The 15431-nt window shown below is 43.6% G+C and overlaps 1 pseudogene; it reads left to right on the top strand.

Moving 5' to 3' along the window:
* The first annotated feature begins 4996 nt into the window (after positions 1 to 4996).
* On the top strand, positions 4997 to 7376 carry LOC127203978 (chondroitin sulfate synthase 1-like; annotated as a pseudogene).
* The last annotated feature ends 8055 nt before the right edge of the window (positions 7377 to 15431 follow it).

The following is a 15431-nucleotide window of genomic DNA, read 5'->3' as shown; positions in this document are numbered from 1 at the left end:
TACTTTCCCCTGATATAAAAGATGAAGAAAAAAAAAAAAACACTAGAGGCAAGATGTCAATATAGGTGAGTATTGTGTTAAACAGCATGCTCTTGTGTTTCCTTTTGATTTCATCATTGTTGTGGGTGTTTTATTGTATATTACATCATTGCAGTTTGCCCTCCCGCCACCCCTCCCAGGGCCCCACCACACCTCTCCCACAGACACCTGCATTTCCTGGCGTATCCTCCCTACCCCTTCCTCCTACTTTCCCTTCAGAAAAGAGCAGGCATCCCAGGGATATCAAAAAGACACAGCATAACAAGTTACAATAAGACTAGGCTCGGGCTAGAGAGATGGCCCAGTGGTTAAGAGCGCCGCCTGCCCTTCCAGAGGTCCTGAGTTCAATTCCCAGCAACCACATGGCGGCTCACAGCCATCTATAATGCGATCTGATGCCCTCTTCTGCAGATAAAGCATTCACATGCAATAAATAAAAATTAAGTAAATCTTTTAAAAAATGACTAGACTCAACCCCCTATATCTAGGCTGAATGAGGCAACCCAGTAGGAGAAAAGAGGTCCTGAGAGCAGGCAATTAAGAGTCAGAAATACCCCCCAAAACCCACTGATGGGAGTCTCACAGGACCACCAAACTGCACAGCCATAACATATATGCAGGGGACAGTTTGTCCCTTTAGTCTCTGTAAGAGCCTACGATCCCCGCTTCGTTGATTCTGTGGTCCATATGCTGGTGTACTCCACTCCTCTGCCTCTTCCTCAGACTTTGCTGAGCTTCCCCTGTTGTTTGGCTGTGAGTCTCCGTATCAGTTCCCATCAGTTGATGGATGAAGCCTCCCTGCTGATGACTGAGCTAGGCACCAAATCTATGAGAATAGCAGAATATCATTAGGAATCACTTCATTGACTTTTTTCCCCCTCACCATTTCTGTTTGGTTTTATCATGGGCTTCTGGGCCATCCAGTCCCTTGTTCCTAGGGATCCAGGCCGTGTCAGGTGTGGGCTCCTTCTGGTGAAGTGGCCATCAAGTTGGACCAGTCATTGCTTGGCCATTCCCACAGGTTCTGGACCACAGCCGCTCCAGCATATCCTGCAGGCAGGGAAAATTGTAGGTCAAAGTTTTTGGGGCCGGGTTGGTGTTCCAGGCCCATTACTGGAAACCTTTTCTGGTTACAGAAGATGACTGCTCGAAGCTAGTTTCTCTTAGTTTCTACTGCACTATGTTTCCACATTGCCCCCAATTGCACCCCTAATTCTAGTCATCTCTCCCAGTGCTTTCTCCCTCCACTACCCAATCCATCCTGTTCCCATCTCTAATAGTCTCCAATCCACTGCAAAATCTATTTCCTACCAACCTTGGGTACAGTGCTACTGAGAAGTAGGTGGTCCCAATTAACAATAATAAAAAGAGAACAATCATTTGTATATCCAAACAAGAAATCTGTAGGTAACTCCACCTTATAACTAAATTAAGTCATAAAAACTCACCTAAATATTATTCTTCATTCAGAGAAACCTGCTGGGAATAAGATATAACAAAAAAAAACATGCTTTCTAAACTGCTGTGTATCAGAAGGTAACTTGGCTTTTAAAGAAAACATTTTTAATACATGAGATACCAAAAACCAAAAACCAACCAACCAAACAAACAGAAAGCTGGGCGGTGGTGGCGCACGCCTTTAATCCCAGCACTCGGGAGGCAGAGGCAGGCGGATCGCTGTGAGTTCAAGGCCAGCCTGGTCTACAAAGCGAGTCCAGGATGGCCAAGGCTACAGAGAAAAACCAAAAACCAAACATGAGATAGTAAAATTTCATTCAATTTTGAGTCAACAGTTTGGTGATTGTGCTGAAATTAAGCAATTATGATTTTGTTCCAGAAATATTTTAGTTTAATCAAGGAAATACAGATTGACGGCCTAGTGGGCACACAGTGGAAGGGGATGCAGACTACCCTGATGATAGGCTGTTCCCAGACGCCTAGGGGAGGGGAATAAACAGAAGAGGGAGGGAGGGTGGCAAAGGGAAGTTAAGAGGGAAGAGATAACAATCAGGAGGTAAAGAGAATAAATTATGATAAAATATACACATAAAAAATCTGGATGGAGGTGGGGGTCGCTGCAGAGGCTGATGCACCAGCCAAGGACCATGCATGGCGAGGACCTAGACACTCAGCTCAGTTGTAGTACATAGGCAGCACAGTCTCCTTGTGGGTCTCACAGTATGGGGAGCAGGGACTACTACTAACATGGACTCTGGTCCCCCGATGTGGATCATTCCCCATGACCAGGTGGACTTGCCAGACCACAGAGGAAGAGGATACAGATAGTACAGAGGAGATTTGATGAGCTGAAATCAGATGGTAGGGGAGGAGGGCCCCCCCTTGCAGAGGTCTAGGGGAGGAGGGATGGAGGGTGGGATCAGGAGGGGATAAGGGAGGGGACCACAATCGGGGTATAAAAAAGCAAAACTGCAGAACCAACAGGTAGCTTATATTCCTAATCCCACTACACGGAATAGCTCTGAAACAGGCTGAGACATGAATATCTACGCATAGTCAATTCTTCTTATTGGTTACAGAATACATGGAACTTAGGTCTAGATGTCCTTCCTCATAAGACACAAAGGAAGATTTACAGATGTCTTCTGCTCGTGCAAAGAGCAGAGAAATAGTCTTAATTGCTACGTGCACCACGCATACCTCACACACTTATAATCTGAGGACAATACAATGCTTGTGAGTAACTATATGTTTTCAGAGCAAAAGAACAGGACTTTGAAGCTGGACCAGACCTGACAGGATGCATTCCTCTCAGCATGATGGACGCTGACATCCTGCATCGTCCATGTTCCAGCGCTAAGTGCTTCAGTTGCTGTTCTCCATCGGAACAGGACAGCTCCCAAGACAGCTTCAAAGAAAGCTTCTGTACCCAACTTGGTCCAGCATCTCACACTGTCCCACACAGGACTTTTATTAAGCCTGGAAGTTCTCAATATTTAGAATCTGGACCACAAATGATGTTCCTGCCTTATTTAACCATTTCTCCCCACTTTTATTTGGGCCCAAGTCAGCCAGAAGAAACCCCAATAGAACAACATCCCATAACCCTTAAGGGGGTTGGGTGGGTTTTTAGATGCTCTCTTGGGCTTTGGGTGTTTATTTTCACTGGGAGTTGGTTATGAGTTACTGTTGGTCTTACCCAAAGAGAAAATGAGGTCGCACTCGGGGATTTCTCTTTGTCCCTTTATCATTCTGTCTTGGGTTTGGAGATGGGCGCTGAAAAGAGAGAAGTGGGGATGGATGTGGAGGTGCATGGGGAAGTTAGGACAAAAAGTGGATTGTGGCGTTGACTCCTCAACTTAAGGCCTTAACTGTGCAGACAAGGTTATTTTTAGTTCATTGGTATAGAGATTTGTGTATTGATACAAAATAAGCTTAATTTTGAGACATTGATTTAGATTCAAATTTAAGACTGTGTTTCACACACACTGTGTTTCTGCCCTCATCTGCAGTATTGTACCCATAGCACTCAAGCAGAATACAACGTTTATCTCTAATCCTTTGAAAATGCTACAGCAGGCTGTTCAGGATAAGTAAGTTAGACAAGTTAATTGTCAATTGATCAAACTGTGGTCCTGTCAGTTACTAGTCTATTTATACCACAAAAATATACATCCTAGGCTCAGAGGTTAAGAGCACTACCTGCTCTTCCAAAGGTCCTGAGTTCAATTCCCAGCAAGCGCATGGTGGCTCACAACCATCTATGATATGATCCAGGGCCTGCTTCTGGTGTGCAGGTGTACATGCAAGCAAAAAACCAAAACAAAACCCAACAAAAACAAACAAAACTGTATACTTAATAAATAAATCTTTAAAAAAAAAAAGAAAAACCTAAATAAATAAATAAAATAAAAAATTAAAAAAAAATACATCCTAGGTGTAACAGACAGGTATGATTCTATAGACAGATAAGGTAAAATAGTTAAGGTCTTCGAAAACCTCAGCATCCTGCAGAATATGGCATTTAAATATGTTTATGTTGTTTTATTGATTCTTTGCCAACAAGACAGGTTAACTCCCAGCCTACCTCAAAGGTGAGGATGAGCATCAGTGAACCTCCTCATGGAGATGGCTTCAAATGTGGCAAACCAGCCACTGGGGAAAATGTCCTCGTTTCCCCCCATTGACAGAACTCTGCCTAAAGCTTGCCAAGCTGGGATGCAGGCAGAGAGGATGGCCAAACTCTGCCAATACAGGGCAAGCAAGTCCTCAACAGTTCCTGCCTCACAATGTTTCTGTCGGATTTACTGGGCCAGAAGGCTAAAGATGATACCGTAACATTTTAGAGAGCTATGGGTGACTGTTCAGGCAGCAAACTGTCTCTGTCATTTTTTTTTTTTTTTTTTCTCTTCTTAGTAAACTAGGAAGCTGCTAACCCGCACTTCCTCTCTGCTCAGGTAATTAATTTTACTCCAAGTCTCTGATGGGGTTGAAGACCAAGTAGTTGAGCTTTACAATTAAGCCTAGTTGTTTAGGGGTAAGATGTCTTTAGGTCTAGATAGATGCTTTCAGTTGGTAGAGATGAGATTTGATAGATATTGAGTTACATTCAGAATTTTAGACTCACTGAGATAGGAAAATGTTTTCTTCAGTGTTGCCAAATAGAAACAGCGAAAACACTATGAATGTAACATGAATGTAATTCCTGAATTTTCTGTGGTTCTTTTGCTGTGTGTAGTTTATTTTATATACATGTAATAATATAAATGTATATGTAAAAAATATTTAGAAAGAAAATACAGACTGGGCCTGCAGGCAGCTCGGGGCGGGTGGAGGGGCAGCTAAGATGGGCGCAGTGGGCCCTGAGCGGCCTCCATACTGCCTGGGCCAGTCCTGAAGGTTCTAGGGCAGGCTGGCCTCCCAGGCATGGGCAGCAGGCTGAAGGAGTGTGGAGCCGGTGGCTGGAACAATGGTGCCAAGAGGGCGGAGGGACATAGGCATGGCAGCTTGCAGCAGGTGAGCCTAGCTCAGCATGCTGCTAGGGCTCCTGCTGGGCTTCCTGCTGCCTTTGTAGCTAGTCCCGTTCCACACCCATGAGCTGACCCTAGTGGGCCCCGGGCAGCGCCCCAGTCCTGAGGTATGCTGGCCAGGACTGGTGGCATCACAGCCCTACCATGCGCTAGGCGATGCGCACGGGGGCAACTCTGGCCTTGTGGATTGGCCACGGAAGGAGTCCTGCATGATAGGAACTTTCTTTTCGTGGGAGTGCTGACTACCCAGAAATATCTACAGACCCATGCCATGGCCACCTACAGAACATGGGCCAAGACAATTCCTGGGAAAATTGAGTTCTCTAACTGAGGGTTCAAATACGTCCATACCCATTCTGAGAGTGCCACCGCGGAGCGTAGATGACCCCTGCCCACCGCAGAAGTCCCTCACGACGCTCGAGTACATGCGTGACCATTACTTGGACAAGTGTGACTATTTTATGAGAGCAGATGATAGTGTTTACTTTGGAGTAGATGCCTGGAGAGGTTTCTGTTGGCTTTGAATAGCGGTGACCCCATCTTTCTCAGGCAGACGGGACTGAGCACCACAGAAGCAATGGGAAAACTGGCACTTGAGCCTGGAGAAAACGTCTGCATAGGCGGGGACTGGTGTGATTCTGATCTGGCAAGTGCTTCTGAGAATGGCACCACACATTGGCAAGTGTCTCTGGGAGATGTACACCACCCACGAGGACGTAGAAATGGGAAGATGCGCTCAGAGATCCGCAGGTGTGCAGCATGACTTGTCATATAAGGTGCAGCAGCTTGTTTTATGAGGATTCTGAACAGAACAAGAAAGGGGACATTAGAGATCTCCATAGCAGTAAAATCCACCTAGCAGGCACCTTACACCCCAACGAAACCCAACCCACCTACCAATACGTGCTACACAGTTATACGCTCAGCCGCAAGATGGCGGAGCTACGCCATGGCACACCTCAGCGGCACAGGAAATCGCCCCGATGGGCAAGTACAGTACAGCAGCATGGAAATCCACAAGGAAGACCTCCAGCTGGGCATCCCATCAGGGAGAGGAGATCCTGGGATGGGAGTTTCTGACCGGGAAATATTTATATTCAGCCACTGAGGGCCAGCCTCCGCCAAGAGGGATAGAGTCAGTACAGAGGGAGGCCTTGGATGACATCGCCATGCAGGCGATGGAGACGATCAGTGCCAGTGCCAAGACTTGGGGTCACATCATCGACTTCAAGTTGATCCAGTATGGCTACCGTCGTATGAACCCCATGTACGGTGCAGAGTACATCCTGGACCTGCTGCTCCCGTATTAGATGCACAAAGGGAAGAAGATGACAGTGCCCGTGCCCGTGAGGAGGCACGCATGCCTGCAAGAGACCTTCAGCAAGGTGCAGTTCGTGGAGCACGAGGAGCCGGATGCACAGGAGCTAGCCGACAGAATCAACCGGGACTCTGGCTCCCTGTCGTTCCTGTCCAATCCCCTGAAGAAACGTGTTCCCTTCCTGCTTCCGGGGTCCAAGATGGAGCCCAAAGAGCCCAAAGAAAAGAAGACTGACACTTTGATCCCTTTGGGCGCTTCGACATGTTTGTGAGGGTCATGGGAAACTTTGCGAAGACATGTCTCGTTCCAAATCAGGACGTCAAGCTGGTCGCTCTGCTTTTCAATGCTGACTCCAACCCCGGCAAGGCCAAACAGGTTGAGCTGATGAGAGATTATCGAATCGAGTACCCTGAAGCTGACTTGCAGGTTTTGCCTGTGTCTGGAGGGTTTTCAGGGGCACTGGCCTTGGAAGTAGGATCTTCCCAGTTTAATAACAAGTCTTTGCTCTTCTGTGATGTCGGCCTGGTGTTTGGCGCAGAATTCCTACAGCGGAGGCGCACCAAAGAGTGCTGAGTCAGCAGATCTATTTTTCCAATCACCTTTACGATCCAGAGAGTGTTTATGATGGGAAGGTTCCCAGCGACAACTATTTTGCCTTTACTCAAACAAAACAAAACAAAAACACAACAAACAAACAAACAAAAAGCTGGCTTCTGGAGAAACTGTGGGTTTGGCGTTACTTGTAGTTTATAAGGGAGATCTTGTCGGGGTGGGCGGCTTTGATGTCTCCATCTAACAAGGTTGTCCAAGCAGGCTTGAAGACATTCAGGAGCCAGGAGGTTAGAGTCGCTCACGTCCATCACCCTGCCTTCTGTGACCCCAGTCTGGATCCCAAACAGTATAAAATGCGCTTGGGGACCAAGGCATCCATGTATGGGTCCACGCAGCAGCTGTCGGCTGAAATGTGGCTAGGAAAGAATGACCCCGGTTACAGCCAAAGTGGCAGCAGTGGCACTGCCAGGACAGCCTGATCCCAGCCCCACTGGGAAGGACGTCTTTAATTGCCTAATTTATTTTTTCAAAAAAAAATTTTTGTATGATCAGTTTTTGAAGTCCATATAAGGATATATTTTCCAAGTGGTTTTCATACACAGGACTCTCTTTAAAGTTGAGCTTTTTGAATAAAAATGTGATCAGTGTTTGCCTTTGAACACAGCTTGTTGAATCTTATGTAGCACCTGCTTAGCCCTGACAGGAAACATACCTGATGAACAAAAGTTTATTATTATTATTATTATTATTATTATTATTATTATTATTTTGGGGTTTTTACATTTCTTTTCCAGACAACTCCCCTTTCTCTATTGTCTTACAGAAGAAACTTTACGTGAACATTCCTAAGAAGTATTATTGTTACAGAAACACTGCCACTCTGGTAAATGTTCTATGTTCTGTTGTGACTGTTAACTTTGCACAAATCCTACCTTTTTACTTTTTTAACAACAGTTTTCTTTTTAAAGCCATCTTGAGTTCCAGTCACAAAGTAATGAATAAGGAGACATGATAATAGCTGTTTTGTCATTGTCGCCAGGACAGCTTTCCAATTTTGATTATTTTCCCCTAACTGCACTCTACCCATGGAGTCATTCAGGCTTTTACAAGCAGGGGGGTGGAGGAAAGCGCAGCTGTGGCTGACACCTCTGTAATTCCTTGCCCTAAAGGGACCTGTCACTGAAGTCCAAGAAGGACTTGGCCTTCTCTCTGACCCTCCCCCTCTTTTTAGAGGGTACAGTATTATTTGGGGTGACAAAGAATGGCTGTTAGCAGTGTAATTAATACAGGCTAAACAGAAAAACCCCTGATGAAAGTGTGAGGGGGGCACTGGGGCTCTGTTCTCTTCATCCTGGGCTGTGGCTGGAGATGATGGCTTCATTTTCTTAAAAACAATATTTATTTATTATTATGTATGCAGTGTTTTGGCTGCATGTACACCTTCACTGCAGAAGAAGGCGCCAGATCTCATTATAGATGGTTGTGAGCCACCATGTGGTTGCTGGGAATTGAACTCAGGACCTCTGGAAGAGCAGCTAGTGCTCTTAACCTCTGAGCCATCTCTCCAGCCCCGGTGGCTTCATTTTTTAATTACTGTTTTGTTCTATCTTGTTTATCTGAACTACCTTTAATTTACTTAAGACCCATTGTTTAGTTCCCTGTCACTTTGAGAACTTGTCATTTTCTAGTATTTATGTGTATCATAAGTGTGGTTAGAATGTTTTATTGACGGTAAACCAATATCCAAAGATTTCTTTTTGAAAACATTTTTTCCTCATCTGTAAATTTTACATTCCCGTCTTACTAAATATTAAGTGTTTTTTTTTATTTTTTAATTTTGGTGCTCGTGTGCTTTGGGGGCAAAAGTGAAATGAATCTGTTATTACACTAGAATGTGGATTTTCAACTCACAGATTAAACAGGTCTTAATAATTTGTTTCCATTGGCATTTCAAACAGTGGATAGATTTGCCATTTTAATATACATCGTTGGAGATCGGCTTATTTGTAAATAGCCTATTGTGCATTTGAACAAATAAACTAGTGGACAGTAAAAAGAAAGAAAGAAAGAAAGAAAATACAGACTCTAGGAGAAAGATTTTTCAAGCTGATATCCCTCACATCTTCAAGTAACGTCAAGGCCAGCCAACCTGTGTCCATATTAGCCAAATCATCACTGTACCTGAATGTTTTCCAAATGTATTTTCATTTAAAAAATCCATAATTAACCTAAGTCTTTTCCATAGCTCTTTGGTGTCCTAAAAAGTAACAATGGTGTAAATATGTCATGTGTGTGTGTCTCTGTGTGTGTGTGTGTTTCTATATTTTCAAAGTGCACAGCATTAAGCACACAGGCCTTTCTTCCAATGTATGTATCAGTTGTCCAGTTTGGCTGGTTATTCATTAAGAAAAATGATTTATTCGGCCATCAGAAATAAGCACAATGTTTCTACAAAGGTATGGCATAAGTAATTTGGTGCACTAAGACTAGGCCACCATAATATTTCAAATCTTGACATTCTGACACACACACTCACATACATACACACACACACACACACACACACACACACACACACACACACACACATATATATATATATATATCAAGCCCTATGTAATAATGTTTAACACCAAAGTCAAGATTTTCTGTGTGAAGAATAAAAAAATGTTGGGCCCAGGGGTCCCGCAGATGGTGATGCAAAGAACGTCATATAGGGGGCCCTGTGTTGGCAGAGTACTGTTCAGCACAAAATGGAGGCCCCTATCAAACCAGAAGGGCCTCTTGATAGGGCGGGCACCCCTTTCCCATTTTCAGGGGAAGTTCTCTGCTACATTGTAACCAAACACTTCCATCAGTGAGGTCAACTGGCCTTCACAGTGATTGGCTATCCAAATCCCATTCGTCCTAACACTGTTGGTCACAATAGTGTATGAAAAGCTTAGTTCTGTATGTTTAGTTTTCTTAACCAATATATTTTATTACAACTTATTAACCGAGCATATGTCACTTATACCCCGACTAGCCAAAACAACAGGAAAAGAGGATTAAGGAACACAATAACAAAACCGTAAGGATATCAGTTCCGAGGAACGATTCTCCTGGCGTAATCAGCAGGATTTCTTCTGTTGGAACCTGGAGTAACCAGAACCTGAAACCTCAGCAGGATCCGGAGCCCAGAAGCCTTCCCTCGAGCGGTTCTCTCTAGGAGCGGCTCGAAGGGGAGTGATGAACAGCCAAAACTATCCGAAGTCGCCAAAGGCCCCGCCTCCAGTTTTGGGCTCATTTATATATCTCTTCCCAGAGTCTGTTCATGGATCTTTTCAGCTGGCAACAATCAAGCTCACGCACGAGGTGGTTGGTCTTCTAGTGGATTAACCTCACCTGTTCTCTCACAAGAACATTCCCACACTTGGGATCCTAAAAAACAGGTTGATCTCTCCTTCAGAGTTCTATACAATAAAATAGAACTGCACCTCCATACCTGTCTCCAGAGTCTTGTGTCCAGGGTTGGTGATTCTGTCACCCTCACCCCACAATAAAATTCCCTGGCACTCATAGTAAGAAATCTTTTATGTTGACTTAATCCTATATAATGACCTTCTTGCCCTGGTGTGCAAAGAAGAGAACATACTGTGTGCTCATCTCTTTATAGTACAGAGTCACACTGTGTGCTCATCTCTTTATAGTACAAAGAGACACATATTCCATTAGGTGAAAGGAGGGAAAATTGAAAATGTTCCTTTGAGGGAAAAAAAGACAAGCAAAAACAAATGTTTTTATAAAATACAAAAGGTTACTTCTTGTATTAAATGAGAAGAGGGAAAATTGATTTTTTTCCTCCTTTGAGCTAAAGAAAACCAAACAAAAGCAAATGCTATAGCTTTTAAAAATGACAATACTAGGTCTAGGTGTATTTCCTAGAAATTAAGAGTAATACATGTTAGCTAAGTTACTTACTCTTGAAACCAAAAGCAGTAACTTTCAGTAGCTCTTCCATTGCTCAGCACTAGTGGCTATTTCACTGGGTTTTCTAGGCAAATAAGGCAGAGAAATGTGTCTGAAGTACTCAGTACCAAGACTCTGAGGGATTTGATGCTTAAAACATATCAGCACCAATTTAAAAGACTCTTAAAAACCTGTTTCTAATAGAATAGTTTCTGTAAAGGAACAAGCCCTTTGTGTTTGTGTGTGTGTGAATGTGTGTGTGTGTGTGATATAATTATGTAAATTTTATACAAACTATCCCTTAAATACAGTTCATATCAATGTCATACACAGCTTGGTTTGTTCTCTTTAATGTATCCAAGAGGGAACCAGATGGTTGTGAGCCATCATGTGGTTGCTGGGAATTGAACTCGGCACCTTTGGAAGAGCAGGCAATGCTCTTAACCACTGAGCCATCTCTCCAGTCCAAAAAGTTTCTATTTCTTCTCTACCTATATTCCCAACTTAACAAAGGATACCTTTATAATAGTGCTCTTGAAAACTGTAAACACCTTGGAGTTCAGTAAACTTCATCAATAATAACATTTATACTCTCTAAATTAAGATACATAGCTGTCTTATGCTTCATATTATAAAATATAATGATGATATACAATTCAGTTCTTTTAGTGTTGAACATTGAAAACTACTTCTCACATTATTTCTTTAGAATAAAGCTTTAACCAGCAGACCAGAGATCACTGTGGGTATCCCTAACTTCATGCCTTGTGTGGATATCACTTCTGTTCCCGCTCGCTTTTGACTTTGAAGTAGTCAGTGAGGTGGGTTTTAAGAGAGAATGTCACATACTATTACCACCATCTGTGGTTCTTCTTCATAAAATTCATCATATCTGGGTTTGAGCAGCTGATGACAGCTTAATCTGTTAAACTACCAAGGACACATGACCAGGATTTTGAACATCTTAAGCCTGATTGCATAAGAGAAAGGAGAGCAAAGGAAAATGGTGAAAAGAAGTAAATATGCATTATTGGAAAAGTAAGAATGTATTGGCAGTGGATTACAGAGAGATAGACATCTTACTAAAATTCTTTCATTTACAGATCCATACCCAATGTGATAACAGAAGCACAAACAGAACAATTTCACATAACAAAGGATATGACGACCATAATTTTATTTCATAAAGAAAAATGGTGAACACGAAAATAGAAAAGAAACACACAGACAAAAGCTCAGACATAAATATGCTGTATTTAATGGAACCCAAAGACTAGCATCAGTTTAGAAGCTCTGACAACATGGCACTGCCATTTGTGGAAACAAGTTAAAGCATTTGGCACTAATTCTTCACTGACTAAAAGCTAGCAACAGATCACGCAACAAAATGGCCGGTGTGTTTGTAATAACAGACAACCGACTCTTCTTCAAGCCACAGATTCTTATGAAACATTTTCAGTAATTATGACATCTGAACTGGAAGCACACAAAGCAAGTCTAATTGAGATTTTTTTTTTTTCTGAAAAGTAAGGAGATTTTCATTTTAAAAGTGATATGTTGAGCCGGCCAGTGGTGGTGCCCGCCTTTAATCCCAGCACTCGGGAGGCAGAGGCAGGTGGATCACTGTGAGTTCGAGGCCAGCCTGGTCTACAAAGTGAGTCCAGGGCAGTCAAGGCTACACAGAGAAACCCTGTCTTGAAAAACCAAGCAAACAAGCAAAACAACAAAACAAAACAAAAACCCAAAAGTGATATGTTATGTGGAGGTTTTATACATCAGTCTTTTCTATACTAGGAAGCAAAGTCTCATTGGTAAGAGGATATTCTGTGTTTTCAATTTTTGTACCTTAAACAAGAATTTAAAGGCATTATCGCTTCATTTTCCTTCTTAATATGATATATAGTGTTAGTGTGGCAGCCGAATCAAACAGCGCCTTGTACGAACGTGATCTTGCACAACAACAGGAACAGAAATGGATGAAGGAGCTGCCGTTTCCATTCATTATAAGTGATCAACAGTTTTCTCTTTGGAGTCCTGAAATAGCTTTCCCTGAGAGCTGAGACTGTAAAACCTGCAAACATCAAATCATGTGACTGCTCTGGACGAGTGCAACCCAATTATGAGAGAAAGAACAGTAGCTCCATTGCGAAGCCTGTGTGACAAGAGCCTCAGAGTGCCACTTGAGGCTTAGGACGGCAAACATTCGGAGGATGTCCTGATGGGGCCCATGTTTCAAACAGTGTTCTTAGTTGTGTCATCCTTGGTCCCACTCTACCAGGCACTTCAAACTGATGGCTTTCTTCAGCACATGAGCTCATTGGGAAAGCAGCCAGCCTTCAACTGCTTCTCCCTCTGCAGTCAGAAATAGCACGATGTTATCGAGGCTTAATCTGACATGATCATGTCTGCCTGTACTTGACTAAGCACGTAAACTTCCTGAGTGCCTCCAGCCTCCCCCCTCCCCCGACCCCCACCTTGCACACTACCCGTCACTAAATATTTGGCCCAGATGAAGGGGACAGAGCTACATCTGACAAGTAAATGTTTACCTGACTGTGACTCACATAAGAAAATGAAAACGTACAGGTTTGACTTTGTGGCTGTGACTTCTAATCTAATAGAAATTCTAGAATATTTACTTTGGTACGTATTTTTTGTTTCACCTAAATGGGGGTGGTTGCTAAAATACACTGATTTAACAAGGTAAAGCAGAACATTGCAAAACCAATGTGTCTACGCAAAAATAAAAATGCTTACAGTTTTTTTCCTTTTAGAAATAAACACAAAGACAGAAGAAGAATCATCATTTCCAAATTCAGAACACTCTGGGGGAAAGCGGAAAGAGAAACTTGCCTTTATCAAACAAATCTTCTAAAATCCACTTTCAGAACAGTCGTTTCTAAAGATGAAGAGCTGTCTTCCTACTTCCTTAGAGCTGATGAAGAGTCTGGGATGTAAACAAGTCCGCAGCTGTAGCTGGTGCTTCCTGAGGCGCAGACAGGCACTATTAACCTACACCCTGAGCTGCCATGAATGGCGCAGGAAGGCCAGCAGGAGCAAACACAACCTGCACCGCCCTGGTGTCAGCTTTAAACACATGCACCTGTCTTGTTCAGAAGGCCCACGCATAAGTTCCTTCTAAAGCCAAACCCACCATCCTTAACACAATGATTTCAAAGTCTAGTGAAATCAAGGTAGAGATAAGAGTACATGATGTTTGGCTGTCTGTATACATATTGTCGGGTGGCGCAAAGCAGCAAATGATTTCAGTTTCAAGAATGAATAGTCAGACTTAGGAATGAAAGTAAGATTTCCCTCATGGCATGTATTCAGGTCGTAAGAGTCGGGGTCGGGAACCTTCCGCCTCGTCCTCTGCTCACCTCCTACCACCTTTAGCTGTGTAATGAAATCCATGTGCAGGTCACAGGTAACGAGGGAATGGGAGCCGTTAGTGTGTGGTGTGTAGTAGGTGACAGTGAATTATTGTAAATTACTCAGTGACCATATGAGGGAAAGAAATAACCAAAGTGTTTACTACTGAAACCCTCTTCTTGTGGACAAGGTAGGCAGCTGTGTGGTAAAGGAAGGTACTTGGTATATATGAGGCCCTAGGTTTGACTCCTAGAACCTCAAGGAAAAAAGAATGAAAAACAACACCTAGCAGTTAAAAATACTACAAATAATCTGGGAGAGGAATCCGGTGAAACAGTGAACTTATGTGTGAGGAGAAAGGTTTCTACCCAGGATTTCCTAGGGGAGTTTATAAAGCTGTCCTGGTGTTGGGTCTCACTACCCAGGAATTCAGACTGTGTTCTTTGCCATCCGTGCAGTGACAGGCTCCAGGTTTTTAAATCTCTGCTATGACGACAAGAGAAATGTCATCCCAGTTTCCGGTGGGCGCAGACCTATGGCATAGACTCCCGAGAACAACACGAGACGGGTTACAGTCAGGCCTGGGCCTCTGGGGCTCTGACAGGGGTTGATTGCCATGGGGCCAACAGATGGTATGTACTCCCCTTGATCTCCTGTCCTCCCTCCAAGGGTCTTTGCCCTCTGCCTTCTGATGTTTCCTCATTACCACGGACAGAGAAGGACATCTGGGATTTTCCTCTTGTCCTTGGAGGTCTATGGATCCATTTTGGTGTTGGGGACTTAGCAGCTAGTTTGGGTCTCCCTGGAATTGGCTATTGTTGGGATTTTGGTATTCTGGGTGTGTCTCCTTTTTATTTATTTATTGAGGCTCTTGTCTAGGTCTTTCTTCCTGGGTACCTGCTGCCTGATGCAGTTGATGGTTTTTAGAGGCAGGGCAGGCAGAAGGCTGGTAGGGGCAAACTCTGCAGAGGATGTTTCCAGCAACCTCTATGACAGGTGGAGAAGCAGGCAGACATGCTGAGGCAAGAGAGCATGAAAGTGCTAGAAGATTGGGTCCTGCTGCAACTTTACTTGGGAGACTAGAAGTTGATCTATAAGGACCAAGAGGAACAGACTATCTACCTCGAGGAGAGGCAGCTGGGTCAGGCTAAGGTCTGGCACCATTTACTCATCCGTCTGCCCATCTGACCACACACCCTCCTGCGTTTTATCCC

Source organism: Acomys russatus, chromosome 19 (genome assembly GCF_903995435.1).
Source record: "Acomys russatus chromosome 19, mAcoRus1.1, whole genome shotgun sequence".
In the NCBI taxonomy this organism is placed as follows: Eukaryota; Metazoa; Chordata; class Mammalia; order Rodentia; family Muridae; genus Acomys; species Acomys russatus.
This window is presented reverse-complemented; position numbering and strand designations above follow the sequence as displayed.